Raw genomic sequence first — 22,931 nt, 5'->3', positions numbered from 1 at the left:
TGGTATGTGCTCTCAAATACTTTAAGAACATTTGCATGCACATTCACCCTTGCAGAACTTACTACAGCCTCTTTGCCTTTTCCAAGAAACATCTTGCACTTAAATAGGTTTCTGCTGTACTTGTTACAAATCTCATAATGACTCACATTCACTGAAGCAATGTTTAAGTTATTTGCTCTGATGACAAAGCTTTAAAGAATTTCTTCCCTATCATTTTGAATGTCACAATTAATTAGTGGTTTTACCTAGCTGCTCTGAATCATTGGTACGGATTTATTGACTCAAGTAAAAAAGTAAACAAACTTCAAAGAAGCCCTTTAGTTCTCTGTCTTATTGAGTGTAATAGTGGGAAGTAATAAGTTATGGCTGGCAGGTATCCATCCGAGGGGAGAAAAACAGAGGACATAACTGCTCAGTAGTAGTCATCCCCGTGTCAGGGGTCATGCACTCTTTCACTTTTCGTGTTTGTATTTAAAGTCACAATTTATTGCCTTACATACCTAGCCTTTCCTTGGACTCACTACTTCAAAAGTTTATATGGGCTCTAATGACGCGCTCCCCTGGGGAGGTCAGGGCTGCAGGCCTGACAGAGAGGGACTTCTGGCTGCAGCAGGTCTCCTTCTCATCTCCAAACAGGGTCGTAAAGACCTGATCTATTAGGTGTCACTCTGGCCTGTTCATCTGTCCCTTCTATCACCTCAGAGATAGTTCACACTTTGGTCATTTTGACACATAGGTCAAGCGAACTTAACGTATCATTTCAGCCAGCTTCCATATTGCAAATATCAGAGAACTAGACATTAAAATGAAAGCAAACTCCTTGATTTTCAGAAATTAATCTTTCAATATGAGTATAAATATAATTCTATGACATACTGTGTATGTACTTTATAGGCAAATAATTCATTTGAATCTTGAATAAACATGTTTTTCCAAACAGGTGGATTGCAGTTTATGAGAAATTTACACAATCACCATCCATAAATTACCACCCTCTCGTGGTAGAGGAGTGTGCGTGACCCTAGGAGTTGTGTTGTCACAGGCACCTGGTAGGGTCCCCTAAGGCAAATTGGAGAGGGGCCAAGCAAGGTGATTCCAAGACCTTGCCTGAAATCTGGAAACTGGGGCCCCCTCCTCCAGACAGGCCTGTAAGGAGAGTTTGCAGACGAGATGGTGTCAACGGGTCTGGCCATGCTCAAAACAATGCATGGTCTTGGAACTTAGGCTCAGTTCCTGTGACATCTGTGTGTGGTTATAGTGCCATGCCAGTTGGGCTACAGGCACAGGTGGGACCCTTGGAGGACTGAATCTCAGATAATCATAACCTTGGTGCAGGAAGAGCTATAGCCAGTACAGGAGAATGAGCAACTGCATGTAGTTGACCTCACCCTAATGCACATGGCGAGGTGAGAAACCAAACTCCCAGATAGATGCAATACTCTGTCCTTTTCAGAGTTGCCCAAGGTGAGACGTATGGGGGAATTTGGCAATACAAACAATCCCCTGGCAATGTGCTAAACAACAGCTTGGAGTATCCAGCCCTCTTTGAATTGACTGGGTGGTGTCCTGGAGAGGGCACAAAAAGACACATCTTCCTTGGAGAGGGCATAGCCTCAGGAATCAGCTGGAGGTCAGTGAGGTAGTTAACAAGCACCAAAATCACAAAGTCCCATGTCGACTTCTTTTACCTTCAGGTGTTCCTCACAAGTAAGATTGAATGTAAGATTGGCAGGTAGATTTGAGTGGCGAAGTCATCAAATTCCTGTAGTCTCTATACAGTCTGACCCTCTCCTATTGCATGGCCATGAACTCAGTCTGAAACAATAAGATCACGGCTACAATCAGGTCAGCATGTACTGAATGGAGGGTATGTTTTAGTCTGTAAGCAGGTCTTCAAACGGTGACCCTTGTTCAGTCAAGTGGGAAAAAGGAAACAATGTTGGACCGTTTAGAGAAAGGTCCAACAGCATGCAGGAGGAACACCTCTGGGATAGTTGATTGCAGCAGTTAAATGTGTCTCTGTGCAGAAGTTTTACAACAGCCAAAGTTGACAGGTTAAAGGCGGCATCTTTGACCTTACACGATTAGGAAAGGGGAGACGGGGAAGTTGTAGACTTGGCAGACTTCAAATTTGTTTTGTGCTCTCACTTCATGTGACCTTTGCTTTTACTTACAGCATATCAGATTAGTTTTTATCTTTTGAATGGATCCATTAGCTCTGTTGCAGGAACTGGTTTTCCCAAGCATTCATTGCTCAAGTAGTTCTCTGATTTAACTTGTCAGATTTCCCTTACTGTTTTGTTCTGTCCAACCCATTAGTGTTTTTAGCACTGGAGCTGTGGGACTACAAAATGATCTGCCTGAGGACTGACTTACTTCATCAATATTAGAACACAGACACATCTGGAGACATGGTTCTTTTAATTTTCTTGTGTTTCTTGCTTGTTATGTTTATTTGTTACTTTTTCCTCTTTCCTTCCTTTATTATATTAATAATAATTGCTATTATTCTTATTTATAGTAGTCATATTAGTGCTCGTAGTTGTCACACTTAGTGTAATAGAAGTGACATTACTTGTACTTTAATCCTGTGTGTGTGCATGCAGCTGTGTGCGTGCATACAGGTACACTATATGTGTGTGCAGGTAGTTTGGTTTTATAGCCTGAATGGCTGCCTGCTGCCGTTCAAGGATCAAAGGCCCAGAACTGTCTGGAGTTTACAGTAGCATAGGAAGTGCAGTGGCCGTGAGGCAGGCACACTAAACATGCGTGAGTGAGCCTCTTTAAATCTCAATGACTGTATGCTCTCACTCCCATCAGTCCGCCTCGCTGCTTTGTTTATCTCTCTTTTTCTCTCTTTTTTTTGTCTGAGTTATTTGCTGTTTTGATGAGTGGAGGTCAGCGTTTAAAATCTTACAACTCCTTTTAATTGATTCCCATTGTTGAATGTTGTGTTGAATGTTGCTGAAGCCAGTAGAGAGTCTGTGATGGTTTAGATGATTGCAGTGTAACACGCAAACATGCAAGCAACCCATGAACTCAAATCCTGTTCCAACTCCAAATTCAGACTAACCTCGAGCTCCAGTCTCAGAGCCTTGCTGTGTCTGCTTCATCCAGCATGAACTCACTGTGACATTATCATCAGTCGGTCTCATTGCTGCTTTTTGTTAAGTGTAAGTGTTTATTAGGCTTGTGTCTAACTTTTTCTACACCATTGTACCATTTTAGTAGTCATCATAGGGATAACTAAAGAAAAAGTCATTGTTTTAGCTGTTTTGTAATGTTAAGCTTTTAGTCGACCAAATCACCAAAATTCTGGGGATTTATTTCCAATTTTTCTGCACAAAATTCAATATTATAGGTACATTTTGTCATGCAAATCAAACTTTATTGTCTGAAGGCTCACTGATAAGCCGTTGTTCAGCAAGTTGTTTCCAATCCCTCCTAAACAGGACAGGAATATTGCTGTGTGATTTATAACACTATTGTATCTGAAGGACCTCTTGGAGTGTTAGCACATGAGGCCAGAGCCACAATTTATGATAGTTTCCACTATTACTGTGGGGGCATCTGCCTACACACACAGCGTTTGCTCTCAACACTCTAAAAGCATTCCTGGAGAGAGAATAGCCTATGTCCATGTGCGTACTCTTTACCCTGTCTTGTAGTGATATGACTGCATTTATGTTGGGGAGAATGGATTATGTCTAAGGTCAGTGTATTCTTAGCACTGTTTTAGACTGTTTGGGTTTAGCTTTTGCTTTCTAAATTCCATGATAATTGGGGATCTCTAGGGATGGAGCCTCACAACATTAGCTCCGACTATAAATAACTAGCTTGCACACACACACACACGTACACACACTGTACACTTATACACATGCACACACCATAGCACAATGGTGCAACAAAGGATTTTTTATGTGAAACAGCGCTAAACAGTAACTGCTCATAAGCCAGTTCAGTTCGAAAAGTGAAATACTTTCAGTTTAGTAGGAACAGATCAGAACCAAAGTACATGGATTACTGTTCTTTTTCAGCCAATATCATGTTTCTCCCAAGCCAATATCTCCTTACCTCAATGGTATAGCCTCGCCATCAGTTTGATTGATATGAATTCGATGGAAAGTAATATTTCATCTTTAGAAAAATGTCATCTCATAAAATAAAAAAAGATCACCTCAAAGCCTCCTGTATTTTAAGTTTAGTTTAGTTTTTTCTCTCAAATTGTGTTATACATATCAATATTAAGTATCGACTCACCGAAACAACAGGTTAGAAGTGTTGAGGCTATACTCACCATTAAAGGCAGTGTGCAAAGAGGAATAATGAAGCTTTTGTCTGTGACAGCAGCCTTTGCAGTACTCTGTTAACACAGCACGGGTATGCACAGTGTCACGCACACTCACACACACACACGCACACACGCACACACACACACACACACACACACACACACACACACACACACACTGCCACTCCGCTCGGCTCTTTGAAGCTTCTCTTCCTGGGTCCTGCTGACACACTGAGTGTTAGTGCAGTAAATGGTTAGAGCTCAGCTTGTCACTGCTGCCTCTGCCTGGTCTGAGGTGTGAGATATAGGTTCCTAATGTTCCTTGGAGTGTATTGAATGAAGTGTATTCAGTCAAACGTGATGTTAACACCATGTTGACAGCATTGCTTGCTTTAGAATAGACCTCTGCCTACAGGCCATGTAGCTAGATTTTATTAGAGCAGCAAATCTAGTGGCACAAATTTTAAGTAATGATGAAGTGATGGAAGTGAGCATGAAAACTTTCAGAGGTTTACTGTATAACATGCACTGACTTGTTGGTAGGCACCCTTCATGATGTTGCAGGCAGTTGCAGAGCATTAGGTCCGGTGTAATCGGCCTTGTTAGAGAATGTGAACTGGCGCTGTGCTTCGCTGTGAGGGAATACTCTGATCCCATCTAATGCAGGAGCAGCTGTCAGGGATCACAGTCTTAACTGCTCACCATATCTGTTCATGTATCAGAAAAAACAGAGCCTTGATTATAAAGACACTGTGGCTTTAAAGGAGAAAGAGGTTCTAAAATAAGCACTACGAGTTTCTGAGTCAGAACAGCAGGACATTTTCCATAGAAACCTCTAATTCAGTTCGTATTTATAATTTGAAGCATAAATGCATGAAGAAAAGATACCATCTGTGTCTGGGGTACAAATGAGTTGCTTTGTGCAGCCTTTAAATCGTCAGTAGCTCTTGACCAGTTTTTTCTGTATTTTTCAAGAACAAGAACCTTGTTGTTTCCTCTCATGTTATATCATATTCTCTCCTTGCACTCCTGCCAGGCATCCTTCGGGTTGTGTTTGGCTCGCACTTTTGTTTCTTTGGGTCAGTTTTCTGAATAAAATAGTATATATGTGCATGTTTGAGCATCTGTGCGTGTATTTGTTCTGTTCTGAAAGACAGACTCTATCTCTTGCATTTGGGATATTTCAGCAGAGACACACTGTGTAGCCATGAGTCATTTCAACCACACAGCTCACCAGTTCTATTACCTCGGCCAGTTCACATCGTGTAGAGCTGAGGACGGAGTTTTTAAAATAAGATAAGAGAGTTATCTGGCGGTTATCTTCAGGAAGTGGCGTTAAAAACTACCATTTATCCATGTAATGTCAGGAAGACTGAAAAATGATCTTGGCAGTCTAGGTGCATATTCTCCATGCATTTACACACAGGCTATAGTTTCTGGTCAAAGCACAATTTGGAAGCTATATTTATGGTTCATATGTTTTTTGTATGAACACATGCTAATTAGTTGTCAGAATATTTTGAGACCAGTATTGTCCTGAACCTTTTTGGTGTTGCATAACCTCCACATCTACAATATGTCCATCTTAGCTGGCTGTTAAAAGATGAAATGCACTGAGATAACACAACTCTTAACACATCAACGGATGGAACAGTGCTTCTCTGAATCGTATGTTAATTTCATAATATCAAAATGATGGTGTCCACATGGACTGAAAGTTGTGGTATGTGTCAATGTGATTGAATTTATTAACATGTATCTCTGCAGCATTTTCCACTCTCTGTCTGTCTCTCTTTATTTACATTAGTTGTGTGTGTATTGAGGACAGGAACAACCTCTGCCAGGATGAGCATTTTGGTGTCTTTCCAGACTTTTCCTCTTGCAACGCCGTTTCTTTCAAGTTTGACATTTGTGGATGGATAGCTTTGAAATCTGGTATACACATTAATTTCCCACTCAGGATGAACTGAAAGAACTCATCTAGCACAATCATTGGGTCAAAATATTACTTTGATTTCTGATCAAATACCTGCAAGATCAGTTTTATTTTGTGTCTGGTGCTAATTAACATACTAATATAAAACATTATAGACCTACCTGCTAACACTAGCATGTTAGCATTGTCATACTGAGTATGTTAGCATGCTGCCTTCTGCATGTAGTCCAGCCTCAAAGAGCCACCAGCATGGCTGGAGATGATTTTTAAGGTTTCAGTAATGTGCTCTGCAGTTATTTTTACAACAGTTATTTTGTTATTGTGTATTGTGTTTTGTTATTTTGGAAAATTAGCACATTGATGTACTAGGCAACAGTCTAATGTGGCGATACATATAATACTGTACATGGTACGTCGTATTGATGGAACTTTTCATCGTACTAGCAGTCAGTGAAACTTCTACATAGTGCTACCTTCTCAAAGGCAAAATGGTGGGTGGTTAAAGCAGTTTTTTTTTATGATCCTTCTAAGTCATTTGTTATTTCTGTTTTGGTGCCTTTTTCTCGATTCAGCCAAATCTGGTTAGGTTAAATTGCTGTGGTCACATACACATTAAGCACGACTCAGCTTTTGTTAACCTTCAAGTCACAGTAACATTCACGGTACAATTGCCGTTAAAATAAATTGTTTATTGGAAAACAATTCTCCTGGGGAAACCACGAAAAATGGTAAAATGCTAAATGGCAAATTCCTTGCCAAATTTAAAGAACAAGTCAAGGCTTGTGAGCCTGGAGGTCGTGCTGTATTTTTCTGTCTCTGTCCCTCTCTCTGCCTTATTTAATGCCTTGGTTTGGCCCCTTGCTTTTGACCCATCTGGTTATCTTAACTTTAATGCCATAATGAAAAAAACATTTGTGTTTATGACTGGACTAGGAGTGAATTTAAACATGCTATAAAGTGTATAGCGTATAGCACTTGCTCAGTTGCCCTCTTTCCTTCCTTCTCTGACTGATCAGATTCTGGGCTAAATCCACTTTCTGTTGACTAGTCAGCATGTTCATTGGTTGTATATTTATATAATGTATTTTTTCCCAGGAAGTCAGCTGGATGTTGAAATCTGTTTTATTCTGCTGGTGTCAAAAATAGCAGTTCCTGAAGTTTTTTTGAAAGTCCATTGCACTCATATTCACTTGTACTCATGTTTAATATTTTGAGTAAATTTGTGCCCAAATACTTTTAGTTTAAAAACACTGTAAGTTTGGGAAATAGTATTTTTGTGGCACATCCACCCAGAAATTGGATGTTTTATCAATAATGATTACATCAAAACAGATATCACATGCATGAGTAACGATTAAAGGGGCTTCTCCTGTATACTGATTCTAGCATATATTACATACAGTATATCAGCAATTTTTATTAGTATATTCTTAGTTCTGTAGACTTATTTTAGTGAAAAAATGTCATTACTTGATGATAAATTGAGTATCAGAAGTGAACTATCTAAATGTAATCATAATTGCTCCCAGCAGCCACGTGCTATCTAAAGAGAGTTATATTTAAGGAATTATCCGAAATTAATACATCAGATAACACTTTACTCTGGGCGATTGCTGTCATGAGCATTTTTGAAACCACACTTGCTTTCCTCTTTGACGCAAAATGCTTCCAGATGAGTCTCTGCATTACTCGCTCTGTCCTGTTCCTCTCACGTCACTGCACTTCTCCAGCCACTGCCTCTTTGTCAAGTTAGCTGTGTCAGTCTCTGCAGCCATACAGCTGGAGTGTCGGTTGTCTTATAATCATAATAACATGTTACATCTCCTGCACAACACGCTTTTAAAAGCAGACCAACAAATAGCGTGCTAGTAAAATGCCATGGTTCATCTAGGTGCAGCACTTTACATTCTAGTCTAATCATAAAAAGTAGAGTGGGGATTTCAAACAGCAGGGTGCAGTGATAATGACATGTATGAGGTTCAAACGCACCAACCGTATTAACTTAAACTGAAAAACACCATGTGTGGGGATTCACTGAGCTAAATGGACCACTTAATGAGCCTGACATGAATCTGGTATTAGACGGGGAATGTAAAAAGGAGGGCTGGGGGAATTGGGGGACAAAAGACCAAGAAAGTTATTACAATTCATCCTGAGGGGAAGATGGATGGTAAAATCATAAATTTCAACCTCATGGAGGGATTAAAGGAAAAGTTGGGGCATCAGCAAAATCATTAGGATTCATCCTCTGGGTACTTAATGACAGTCCATCCAATAGATGCAGCAGTATGTGTTCTCTTGTTTGCACTGGCCCACACCACCGGGCTGGGTGTGATGATTACACTATGTGTTATGAATATTCCACCAACACTGCTCAGGTAGGACTACTGCAACACCTGTGACAGACAACAGGTAGACAGATCGCTTCCCTTGTTATCTGAAGAGCCTCTGGACAGGGCACACAGACACACTGTTATGATGATGATGATGATGATGATGATAAATTAAGAATAAAGTTGAACAAAGTCAAGATATACAATACAGATTACAGTAAAATGTCGGCTGTTTAAGAATGTTGTTGATACATGTTCAAGAATGAAAGTATATAAAGCCCAATAAACCCTACCAGATCAGCCATGTTTAAACCTCTATAAGGAAGTGAACTAGTGGTAACACTTCTGCTGCCGCCTTCATTAAATATAAGGCTCAATCATTAACACATTACACATCTCTCAGTATACAGTATACAGTCATCGTCAGTCGTCATACAGTATGATTTGATTGTCTGGACATTGATTGATCTCATTGGTGAACACAAATTTTACAGATAAATATGGTTGACATTTATGATGACAGTGGCAGAGTTTGCTGGTAACATGGGCAACCCATGCACCTTGTTATTTTTAATTAGCTCCACTTTTTTAGTCTAATTATTACCAGATTTGTACATGCCTCTGCTGGTCTTTACCAGCACACGCTGCCAGCCCATACCATTGTAAAACTTACGTCTGTATCCATGCCAGATGCTCTATATTCTGTTGATACCAGAAAAGAAAGTTGTTCAATGAATGAAAAATTGTAGGACAACTTTGTTGTTGTTGGATTCTTACGGAAGAGTGGAGTCTATGAGTGAGTTCAGGGGTCACGGCTAGTTCAAACATATCTGTAATAACAGTGTCTTGTCTCACTCGTATGTATAAGAGATTGCATTGAGTTACAAATATGAGTGGAACAAAGGCCAGCCCAGACCTGAAATCATGACTTTGTCTCTTCATCTCGAGTGGATCAAGTGCAGTCCAACAACTCCAGAAATGCGTCTTCCCTCTTGCTGACTGCTACATATCAATTTCAGGAGTCAGAACCTTCCAGTTAAACATTATCTATAATTTTAGATTCTAAATTTAAGTTTTCTGAACCAGGACCACCAGTATTTGGGTCAAATATCTTGTGAAAAATAACATTTGTCAGATTTAGTAGTTCCAGCTTTTTCAATGTGTCAGATATTTAATCAATCATTTTTATTCTACATTTACTAAATATGAGAATTGGATCGGTATGGGCAAAACCCAATATTAAGGGACCTTGATCAGGAGTGATCTCTGAAGCCCAGCAAACATGCTGAATGCATTTCCTCCTTCATTAAACAGTTACACAGCTGATTTTTTTTCAACCTGCATCTTTTACATCTGTGTTTACTTGTTAGCAGTCTTCTTCTTTCCTGCCTTTTGTTGGCTCTGTGTTGTGTTTCTTTGCTCATTACAGCTATCATAGATCAGTGGAATAATCTAAAACCATTGGCAGTCATGTGTATTGCATCCCCCAAAAGTTTGTGAATATCTTTGAGTGCGTGCATCAGGAATAAATATTGCTCTCCAGAGCAAGTGGTCAAAATGGGGTAAATTTAAGATTGGATGAGGGGATAGTCCATCAGCCCTTTTCCATTTGCACACATGCTGACTTGGCTTGACTCGGTTTGACTTGGTGTGTCCGCTCAGCACGGCCGAGCTACCTGCTTGAAGGTGTGCCCTTATCTGATGACGCACTTGTCTTGTGTCATTGACATTTAAAAGCAGAACACTCATTAGCACTGTTTTTTTATTGCACTGTGCAACCAAGCTGCAACCGCCAGGGCTGAAAACTGTACAGTACAGCTCCTTGATTGGCAGCTTGAGGCTGGATCCAAAAGCCAGTCAATCCACATAGACCCCTATAATAAAATGGCCAACTTTACAGCAGAAACAAACATGTTTACAGCCTGGTACAAAAATATGGTTTTGGTCTCTAAAGCTAATTTCCCCATTCATGACAACTGTATTTTTGTCACTCACTTGTTTAAATTATACTAAGGCTTAAAGTTTTACACAATTATGGGAATGGCCACTTTGAGTGACAGCTAGCTGGTAGGTTTCAGCAACCAGGCTTCATTGGGCCTGCCTCCACGCATGCTCCACCTCGGCGCATTTTTGGATTAATTTGGAGTTTGGCGGAGTCAGGCACTGCTGAGATGGCGATGGCCAGAGTCATTGTCACTGAGCTTTACAATGGCTCATCAGGGTGGTTGACATCACAGAGACTATGTCCATTGTTTTATACAGTCTACGTGTGCAACGGTTGTTGGTAGCAAGCTTCTTAACATCATGGATTTTAAAGCCGTTGTTACAATTTTGCATGGAATCTACCATGTCTTGCTTGAGAAACAGAGAAAGGATGATTGAACCTGATGAAGCATCTGCTATGTCTGGCAATAACGGTGGAGGATATTTAAACGTCACTGTAATGTCCCTGATTGATGACGAAGCCCAGCTGATGTCACTTGGAGGCTGTCGGGCGTGCTTTGACCTGACTCCAAAGTTGGTCCATCTTAGGCGTGACCAACCACAACAAGGCGTGTTTAAACTGGTAATGGACGTGCAAGTCAACGCGGCGTGGTTTGACTCAGTGCAGCCAAAGTGCCCTTGGAAAAGCTCTACGTGTTGCCACATAAATTCCGTGTCAGCACCAGCTTTCCAGCTTTTGTCAGCATTAACTGTGTTTTGGCTCTGCTGTGACTTTAGCATAATGCTAATATTTTCATGCTAACTATCTTTTCAGTAGAAAACAGATGAAGTTATTGGCATTTGCCTCTCATGACATGGTGCTTGTAACTGAGACCACATTGGCCGAACCTTGTTGACAGGAACTGCACACCCTAACATTTTAATTTCTTTCATCACAAGACAGAATCGATGCCAGGCACTTTGTATCGTGGGAAAAGAATGATATTGCAGGAGGAACATTTTTAGCAATCCATCTTGGTGTCACTTCCCTCACACAGTGTATCATTACCTCTCTGGCTGTTTTACTGAAAAGGTTGTTTATAATCCAGAGTTCAGATAAGTATATACTGCACACACAATGATATATTAGAGCCCACTGCTTTACGACGTTGCTCTCTTGTACAGTATATGATTGGCAGTGGGCAACACAAAGTGTGTAAAGTTTTCGAGTCCAAAAATAAATGTGTGCCCTGAAAGTAGATTCACTTAAAAAAAAAAGCCCAAAAATAAACACGGAAAGTGAACGCTCTGTGAATCTGTGTGGTTTGGAGTTGTTACAGACACACAGTTCAGACATCAGGAGAGGCCAGGGAGGGAGGCAGTGAGTGGAGACACCTCCAGCCGGTCATAAGGCACGTACGCACACACACACACACACACACACACACTAATCAGCTGTCCTTCACTTTTGTACTGGCAATGGTAATTAGTGAAAATAATAAGCAGACAAAAAGGACTCATAATCAGAATTAATCTCCCTCGAGTGAAAGGCCAAATAAGATTCCTTCTGGGGCAGAGCTTGTTTTGGATCCATCTGAAGTCCTCCTTAATCTTCTCATAGCTACTGGCTTTAGTGGAGCCATAACCATAACACTGAGTCACTCAACTGTTCATTAGCTTCTGAGAGGAATGTCTGTGTCATGTGTTATGACAGAGTATAACGAGAGCCAGTATTTTGCGTTTTATTTTCATAACCCTTATTACGAAGGATGACAAGTTCATGGATTCATGAGTGCATGCACACATACATGCACACACAACTAGGAGTTTATGTGCAAGTTTTTCTCAAAACATGGAGCAAAACAAATATCTTTCATCAAGTTTACATCTATTGCTTTCAACAGTGAGCATAATCTCAGTGGTATGCGCATGTTTATTTGCATCCACAAGTTATTCATCATTCATGTTTGTTTGTCTAAGCAGATCATCTATGAAGATGTCATATGATAAGTGAATCGGTGTGTGTTTGTTTGTGTGTGTGCACATGCCGAGGCTTGTCTATGTCTATGTGAGGCGTCCACGTGGTTTTGTTTTTGACAAGCAAAGCGCCGCTGTCTGTTGCTTTTAGATAACAGTGCCTCTCAATCTCTGCCGTGCTTTCCTCTCTGTCTCACTGCAAGGATGGATGCCTTTTTAATGGTTGGGGTGGGAGACGCAGAGCAGAGCTGGAGAACAGGAGCTGATGTTGGAGGGAGAACAGACACATTACCCCTTTGAATTCCTCATAACAGCCAACTCGCCAGGAAGTTTCTCTGTCTGCCTCATGTGATCGGCCTTGAGCTTGCTAGATAATTATGCGATGATCTGTATCATGGCATCAACCTGGGTTTTCCCTCATTTCTTTTGTCTGTAATTCCATCACCCTTTTTATCTTGTTGACCTTCATCGTTCCCTGCTTACGTCACTGGCTGAGCATTAATCCTGCAAGGTCACAGGTCAGAGTTTCTTAGTGTTTCATTAAAGTCCTCTATCACCTGGGAAGCCAAGACTTGCTTTCAGGGGAGGAGAGTTTTTCAGCGAGACAGAGATGGATGAGGAAGGCCTGTTCGTGTCGAGAGCAGGTGTTGTCTGGAGGAAAGAGCCTGGTGCGTGTTGTGTATATGTATATGTGTTTGGGTGTGTGTGTCCAACAGAGACCCATGTGAGACAACATGCATGCAAGAGGCCAGGCCACAGGCCAGAGGAAATAACTTTTGTGATCAGTTATGTCCTGAACTGGCCTGGTTTATAACCAAAGGTGTGCTGCTGTCGGCCGCTTGAGCAAAACAAACTGCTAAACCTACAAGGGCGACATGTGTTTCTGTTTACCTGTGACATCTGTTGTAGAGAATTAGATATAAAGAAAACTCGAAACATTTACTTAACTGCCATTCTGCTTAGTAACAAAGCATGCACAGTGCAAACAGTTAATGTTTTGAGTAAAATATTAAAACAATTACTAAATTAATGCAGATGAACTATGCAAACAGTGGTTTTAGAATGTTTCCAGTTAGCTGTGCATAATATTCAGATGATGCAAAATTGAAAAGTAAAAGCTGAAAGCTAATTTGTTGCATGTGTAATTTTTCTTTATGCATCTTTATCATGGCTTTTATTACTTAAAGCTGAAATCTGTAATTTTCAAGATGTTGCCTTCTTTTGCAGCTGTGGACAGTAATTGAAATGAGCTTTGAACTGCAGAAAAGAGGGTAGACGTGCTGTTGCAGGTTATGTGGAAATCTGTCCTTTGTTTGAGTCAGCCGTTGCAAAAACGTGCAAAATGTGCCAGCAATGCATTGATTCAAATGTGTTCACTCTTTTTTGAGCAGCGTTTATTGGTACTGTCAACCAGGACAGGTGCAACCTGAGAAGCTGTGTCTCAGTGTGCAGCCAGTCTCAGGCCATAGCTGGTGCCAGGCTTTGGGTGTGATACACAGATGAATGTAATGATGCAGGAATTAAAAAAATGTGTGGTTATCAACCTGAATTTAAGTTTAACCAGTCATAATTCCACATTATTCATTCATTATTCATTGGAATTTTGATTGTCATTTTTGAAAATATGTTGTGAAAGGTCACTCAACTGCTCAGTGTCTCTGCAATGTTTAGTAATTTATACATATTATTCATTTGATTTTGCAGCTGAATAAAGCTGTAGATCAAAGCTTAACCCTAGCCCGTCTGCATTATCCAAATTTCTGAATTTATTATCAGGGAAGATATTGTCTTTTGTCACGCAGAGGACAATAATGGTTGGCCCCTTTGCCTTATTGACCATCCACCCCAAAAATATTTCAACCTTGCCCCCCAAGAGAAAAAGCCTGCATTGTCTGTCTTGCTGGCATACTTTTTCCATTAACCAAAGAGGACATTGTTCCTTGATTTGAGAAGATGACATGCTGAAAGGATGAAAACATTGAATAAACAGTCCTGGCCAAATGGAGGGATAGCATGAGTTTACAGATTAGTCCTTCCCACAGGGTGGAGGGGCCTGTTTCACAATGTGCTTTCACTCAGCCCATATCTTGAGTTGCGTGAGAGATTTCCATATCTCACACACTCTTGTAAATCACAATTGAACAGTAGTAACTCAGAGAATGAACTCCAAACACGTCTGCTTTCAATTTGAGCCCAGGGGTCTTGCCAAGGCTGGGGCAGGCTCAGAGACCACCCCTCAGCGCAGATTTACTGGCCTCATCACCTCTTAGAACTGCAGGAACGCCTGCCCGGCTCCCGTCACACTAGGACACACACCTCACACCTATACAACTGGGGTTAAGACAGGTGTAGCAAGGTTTGTGTGAGTGGGGGGGAAGGGGGCTTCGCATGGTAGAATATTTGAGCCCCACAAAAGCACACATGTACATGCACAAAAAAACCAAACCATTCACATAAAAGTTTTTAAAAGTACTGGGTAAGCATGCATTTTTCTTTTTCTATATTTCATAGACTACAAGTTGCAATCGAGGGTTTTCTGCGATGTAACGTGAATCTTTGGTCAAAAAATATCACTTCTTGTCTGCCCTGTGCATGCTTCAAAATGCTGGCTCTATCTAATCTTTAAAATTACACAATTCGTGCAAGCCAGAGGGTTATATTCACTCTCTCCAGCCCACTGCTGGCCTTACTCAGCAATTGGACACACTAGTTCACATTAAATACTCCCCAGTTTACAGAGTGTGTGATCCTGTAACATGGAATGCGTGCATGAAGCCGTTTCAGAGCTCATCAATAGTCTGCTGTGTGACTTCTATGTGGTCACACCACTCTGTACCACAGACCAGTGTAACTCTGTGGCCAAAACGGAGAAGACTACAGTGATGTTGTAAAACCTACAGAGTTTGAGGAAATCTGTCTGCTGAATCCAGCTCATTATGGTGCTTTCCATGTCCTTGAAACAGACAGTGTGGGTTGTCATATTCCCGAAGGTGATCTTGCAGTTCTTGTCTGCACAATCAGTTGACACAGTGCTCTGTCAGGGCCTCTTTAAAAAGGGCTGGGTGAAGGTTTGGGTGCAGAAAAACGTACAGATACTGGAATGGCAAACAGGCAGGATGTAAAAACTCACTCACCGACTGAAGAGGTAAACAACAGCAGTGGCATCTTTCTGTTGGAGCTGTCGAGTCAATCACATGACTCGATGAAGATCATTAGAACTTTGGGAGATTTCAAAAGGACAATGACACCCCACCTTCTGAGAGTAATATTCTTATTCAGATGCCTCATTTCAAGTGGGAGTGTACAGTGTGTTAACAATGAATCTGTATTTTTGAATCCTCAAGCTGAACTGAGCTACTGAATCACCAGTGTCTGACTAAATCACTAGCTTTTAGCATTGGAGCTCCCCTCACTGGTGACAGTCAGCTCAGTCATGCACAGTATATTAATTCTTGAGAGTTTACTGAAAGGCTGTGTAATCCTCATAAATGATCACGATGTAGGTACGCCCTGGTGGAAGGGGTTAAGGTCCTGCCCATGAACCTCCACGTGCCTGGTGCACATCTGACTGGGAACCTTTGTTTCGTGCCACTCCATATCGCTCTCTCCTTTCATTTCCTTTTCTGTCTCTACTGTAAGATATTTAATAGAGGCACAAAATGGACTGAACTGACGACTGTCGGAAGCAGTGTCGTAACGTCACAACGTTGTGAACAGTGCAATCGCCATGTCCAGATTGGAACAGCATTAAGATTGCTTCACAAAAATCAATAAATTAACCAACTTCATGACTAGAAATCCTTGTACTGAACTGGAAGAAACAAAAGTGATTCGTAATTCCAGGATGTTTATTTTTTTTGTTTGTTTATTTATTTGGTTTACTGACTTGTAGATATTTCCCATGAACCTTGGTGGAGTCATCAGGAGAAGCCTGAGACCTGAGGCTTTGCCCGGATATCCACACTTGGGCATGAATTCATTGAAAATAACCCTGGCTGTCTAGCAATTGCATGCGTGCCCACCAGGACCTCACAGGCATAATGTGTCATTGATCTGATTGAGTCACTGGCTGTTTACACAACAAATTCCCAAGCAATGAAAGATATCACCAAGGTATTACAATATTTAATTTGACTTTTGCAGTTGTCCAGTAGTAACACCGCAGTGGAATCACGGATCGCTAGACAAGCCTTGGGCTGCTCCAAAACCACAACAATTGTAAGACTAGAAAAAAAGGAGGCTGGTAGAATAAACATAGCTCTGTGGTCAGGAGGAACCACACACCAAGGCCATGTGGGACCTGAGGAGAGCTTGTTAAAGCAATGTGAGATTATGGACACTGTGTTTACTGATCCGCAGACAACCTGCAACAGCTAACTTCATCAAACAGACACGGCTCACACATGTAGAGGTTTCACAGAGGTACAGGATGGATGTTAACACTTTTCTCAGAGCCTGCCCCTCGCTTGGAAACTAATGACTGATTCCTCCGTATTTGACTGTGTTACATAAAGACAGCCAGTAATAAAACAAACTCACGCTCTGTCGGCATGGCCATTAAGGGATGGGAGTCTCACATGAAAAAGCATGACAGAATTTTCTGAGAACCTGAATAATCAGCTTACATTGGAGTTAAGTGGGAACAGAGGGTGGTGGACTCGTGTTTGCTTTCCATTTTCAGCTCTGGCACAGCGTCAGGCCACCTTGAAGAATCTGAAAACCATTATGCGGGGCCGTTGGTCAAAAGTGCAGACTGTATAGGATATCACAGCGCTGTGCCTCACCGAGTGATGAGGATGAAGATGGAGGGGAGAGAGAGGAGAATGGGGAAGGGAGGTATCATGGATGAGATATCGTGCGAGAGGGGGAGAAATTGAGACTAACAGAAGTTCAACACGCCTTCCTGCGTAGACGTCTCAATTGCAGCCAGCTCACCATGCCATTCATGCGGATGTGTTTGGTTTCACAGAAACAAAGGCATCCTGACAAAGTGATGTAATTCAGAGCGGCCGTTTGTCCATCTGAAGTTACCTTTGTGAGTTGTCTGACACACCACCTTTTGCATGCAACAGCAGATTAGGTATCGACAAGCCTGCAGACAGGCCTCCCCCCCCCCATTGTCTCGTCCACACGCACCCATTGAACGTGCATAAAGAGAGGTCACGCACATGCAGACAGCATCAATCGCTCTCTCATAGGGCTCTGAGCGAGCTGCTGACTGATGCCTCTTAAAAGGAAAGAGCAATAAAGAAAGGTGTGTGTAAATGTGTGTCTGTTGGTTTGGCGTCATAAATGTGTTTATCTACATGTGGGTGACTGTATCTGGGAAGCAGGTCAGATGGTGTCATTGTGACCTTGTCTATCAACGGATGCCTTTGCTGTATGAACATTTTTTTTGGATGTTACAGCATTTTTTGTCATCTTCAGCGGTATTAGTGGGAATGAAGAGTACGATAGAGCAAAACTGATACTCGACACTGCGTTTTGGAATTAATTAAATACTGTCAAGATAATATTACAGCTCCACAGGTGTTATACCATGTGAGTGTTTGACAGCTTGTTTCTTATTGTACCTGTTTCTACAAGGCCCCAGCTGGAAGAAGAAGGCATAATGGTGACTAAAAAGAAATGGCTGAGGGAATGACTCACATGGAAGTGTATACAAACTCGACCCTCATTAGTCTTTTTCTTTATTTGGATCCCCATTAGCTTCCACCGCGTGGTTGCTAGTCTTCTTGGGGCCCACATAAAATAGTGATACAAATTTAAATAAACAGCAGTTTAAACGCAAATTGAAACAAGACAAACAAACATGAGAAAATAAGTCTGATGTAAATGAAAGGCTAAACAATAAAATTACACATTGAAAACAAAAACATACTGCTGAAAGCCCCCAAATATAACTAAAACAAAATTACGTCTAGATTAGATTGATCTATTTTTGTTTCAGCGTGGAGGAAAATCTGCCTTTGATCCGTCTTATGTTGGTGGGTGGCATGTTTCTGAGAGAGGAAGCTCTGCAGAGTTTTGATCACATATTTGTTTGTGCACATGGCACAACCAGATGACCTTTGCTCCATTTACGTGTATTATGTATATGACAAACCAAAACAATAAACTATGTAACTAAGTATTCTATGAAATGACATAATTGGGTATATGACATAATTGGGTATATATATCAGGGTGTCATCAATAAACTGAAAGGCTTCATCACCAAGATACAATAGCTGTAGAATTCTAAGTCATTCCAGTAATATGGGACATTTCAGTCATCTTTTTTAAGATGTCAAAGTGGAGTTAAAATAGAAGACGTGTCTTTAAAAATGTAAATACCTAAAAAATGCAGAGCAATTTGTGCAAAAAATGGTGAATAGTTACATCATAAGACGGGTGTGCTGTTCAAATCATACAGTTCAATGCTGGTCAGTTTACTCTTTTCTCTTTGTGTACTGTCCAAGTATTCTCCAAGGAGGAGGAAAGGAGCCCAGGTTGATTTTAAGAGGCAAATTATCCCCCTCTAATGATAGGAGAGTGGGGCGATATCTTTTATAATATTAGATCATTAAATGAGATCATCTTAAAGTAATCATCTCTTGACAGCAATCATGACAGATCCACAGCAGTCTACCTCTGACTCTCACGCAAACACACTGATGTCATTTAAAGCCTCTTCTTCTAAATGGATCGTTGTTTATACACTTCAATAATAATAGACTTTCATCACGTTAAACTGCATTAGAGAACAAGCAGGTATAAAGATAAAGGAACCAAATAGATGGTGTTACTCAATTGTAGGATTCAGCGCCATAAATAAGAGACTTTTCATTGCATTTGACAAGGTGATTCTCTCCCTCTCGAAAGAAGCAAGTGCAGAACAGTCTCCAATATGTTTTCATCTGTTTTTTCGTCTGACCACCTGCAACTTGCATATGTCATGCAAGTGCCAGTTAAGACATAAAGTAAATGAAAGCCAGACCTGTGCTTTGGGGTCTAGTGAGTTGTAAGGGGGACGTGTAATGGGAAAGCAGCACACTCCCTCTGCACTGTACACAACAGTCATTAGGCAACCCATCTGCTCAATGCTTGCATGCTAAGCTGTAATTTTCAGGCTTTGGTGTGTGTGTCTGTGTTTCTGTGTGTGTGTGTGTGTGCGTTTGTGTGTGTGTGTCTGAGAAAGAGAGAGGCCAGTGGTGGCGAGCTCAGAGCAGAAGAGATGCTTGTGTGTGTGTATGTATTGCGCGTGTGTGTGTGTGTGTGTGTGTGTGTGTGTGTGTGTGTGCGTGCGTGCGTGCGTGCGTGTGTGTGTGTCTATTATCTGGATGTCATCATAACCACAGAAATCAGGGCCTGATAGGATCTTCCCCACCCCCTGCTTCTATCCCTAGCCAGAGTCACGAGAGCCGAGGGTCTCCTTTGACCGCACACACACACACCCGCGCACGCACAAACACACACATTGATACTGACACATAGACACTGCATCACACTTCCACATTTTGTAGGTAAACATCTCCAGATTGGTGTAGCGGGATGGAATTCCCGCCTTTTTGGGACATGTGCCCAGGACCATTTGTAAACCCTCTTCTTCTCCGTCGCCTCCTAACTCTTTACAGATTGTAAAACTCTGGGTTTCTATAGTAGGTTACCCTTCTGAGGTTCTCAGCCATTCTTTTTGTGAGTCATGACAGGCCAAAAAAAAAAAAAGAAGCAATCACGCAAACACAATATACGGCATTTATCTGAAACTTCACAGGTTTGATCGCATGTATTCGTTTCTATGGTGTTTTGAGAACACGCTACGCTATAGCCGCTATAGCCTGTTGCTTCTGTGTAAATATGTGGTCAGTAGACTTCAACATAACATAGACAGTTTACATGTAGACAACACTGAATGATATGGATTTACTGTATTGTGTTGTATGTTACGCATTAAGCCCATGAGTTTACTCCAGGGGGAAAGTGTTTGCCTGTTTCCCCTTTACAAGCCTACAATCTCATGGAGGCGTTGGCAGTCGGCCAGCCTTTACTCTGGTCATGGCTAAACATGAGCCATATGCCTCATCTAAATCAGTAATAGGTTGTGATGTGTGTAATTACATTTGTTTTATCATACTTAGCACGAATCTTGTGCTCATAAATCTAAAATATTGTGGCAGCTGAGTTTGAGTTGATAAAAATGTCTGCACGCAAAGTGTCATCTGATGCACCGCTGGACCTAGTATCCTAAACACTAGCTCCACCCTATGCCTCGGCCCCGTCTTCAGCTCCGCTCTTGCTACAACTTGTGCCATTCTCTCGGCTTCTTTCCTTCTTTAGCCGTACCTCAGGTTCAGCAGGACCTGACTCATTTGAGACCACAGAGGAGAGAAACACGGGATGCTGAACTGCTTGTCCCTCTCAGTCCCCTCCTCATTGGATTGCCTAAATGTTGTTAACCACACCATCGTCTGTGGTAGTCCATGCACGCACTGCTGGCACATAGGACGCAAATGTGGTTTTGATATGGGTTTGATCATTCGGTTTATGGTGATCTATGGCTTATTTCTGTGTAATAATATTTGCTTAGCTCACAGCAGTCAGAGGTTTAACAGCTCTGTGTGTCACCTTCGCAGCAGCTCCTTATCTTGTACAAGCAGAGATTTCATCAAGTGTGGGAAATGGAAGATCACAGTGGATCATCCGTCTCTGGGGAGGTTGTGCAACGGGGCCAGACACAACTCACATCCAAGCACTGATGCACCAACTAACACGTGTGCAGGCAGACACACACACGCATGGACACTTGCTGTCTCAAACATAAACAAGGCTAGAGCCAATGAATGGCCATCAATCCACACCAAGACGTTTTCCTTCCACTTAAATGCCCTCTGCCTTTCCTAGAACTGTAATTTGTCGCCATTTAACATTGTGGGCACTCACAGACAGATAAGGTACATCAAAGTAATCTCTCAGCAAGGACCATGGTTCCATGGAATGGAAAGTTACTATTTGTGACTGTGGAAAATGCCTCCCTGGTAGTAGACCACCAGTCTCAGCTCACAATACTCACAGGAAGATGGATAAACAAAGTAGATCCTAATGGATGAATGTGAGGGTTTTATTTGATCTGGGAGATGCTCATGGACTTTAGCCTCAGACATAAGAGCCTGCTGGAGTGACAATAGGTCAGACGCACAGGGCTACAGCCTCTCTGCCATATATACAATGTACATTCAGTCACTACAAAGTCTGTCTTGTTGCAAAGTTATTGCATACCGCTGTGAGCTTTGGTCTGCTCCAAAACGAAACTTCTTGTCAACAAAATTTTGGAGCTTTCTTTTTCTCTGACATTTTAAGACTTCATTCTCTTCCATCATCAAACCCCCAAAGAAAGTTTGCAACATACAGGTTTGTGTACAATGTTATTCAAGAAACAAAACGTTGCATCATCAGTTGCAAAACTAACGCAGGTTGAATCCAGGATAAATATTATGTCTGGGGATTTCAGCAATAGCTAAACTGTGTTTTGCTAAGTGGTGGATCACATAGAAGCAATTACTCACTGATCTTAATCCAAACATGTATTGATAGTCAGTAGCACACTGGGAGACATTGGTTATGTTGATATTACTGCAAGTATTAGTGTTGTTTAGTCTCGTTTACCGTGCTTATGTGTGTATGTATGTATTTATTTATTTAGGTATTTACAGTGTGAAACAATTGCCTGAAATACAACACATGGTGCATTACAGAGAGCCGAGCACAATCAGAGCTGTATTCAAATTGACAAAACAATAACTATCACTAACATATGGAAACATACAGTAAATAACCATCAGTACCTATGCTCATGGGAAGCCACACAGAAAGCATATAAACTACATCATTCCAAGGCTTTATTGGACTGAGAAGAATTAGCTCTGAGAACCTTTCCATAGACAGTATAGTATGCAGTAAATTTTGTAAGATCATTATTGTAGTTTTTCCACATCAAAGACCTCTGTGAAGTTGTACCTATAGCATCAGCAATCTGCTTGAGCTTATTGTCATCTTCCTTTCCCAGTTACAGTTAGGGCAGAAGGCACAATAAAGCCGTGACAGCTGCAAAGAAATGACAAATAACAGACAGAAAATCAAACTACAAGGTGAAATTTCAAAGAGACCCTGAGGAAGAGAAATATCCATCAATCGCAGGCATGCTCTGAGCTCCCAGAAATAGGCACGGCATTTGATCTATATTTACAGTATGGGAAAGCTAAAAACACTTGCAAGCCTTTCGGCAGGAACAGAATTATTCACAAGTGGAGGTTTTATTACTCCACGTCTGACAAGCACTTTCACAGCTGTGGCTCCTCTGAGCTTGGCTGACAGCTAAGGGCATAAATCACCCTGCTTATTCTGACAGGTCAGCACCGGGACAACAGAAGGTGAGTTTATCGCTATTGAACTCACTCTGTATGAACCAGCATCCTGTCTGCCAAAGGAT

The sequence above is a fragment of the Chaetodon auriga genome, chromosome 1 (genome assembly GCF_051107435.1).
Source record: "Chaetodon auriga isolate fChaAug3 chromosome 1, fChaAug3.hap1, whole genome shotgun sequence".
NCBI classification, from domain to species: Eukaryota; Metazoa; Chordata; class Actinopteri; order Chaetodontiformes; family Chaetodontidae; genus Chaetodon; species Chaetodon auriga.
This window is presented reverse-complemented; position numbering follows the sequence as displayed.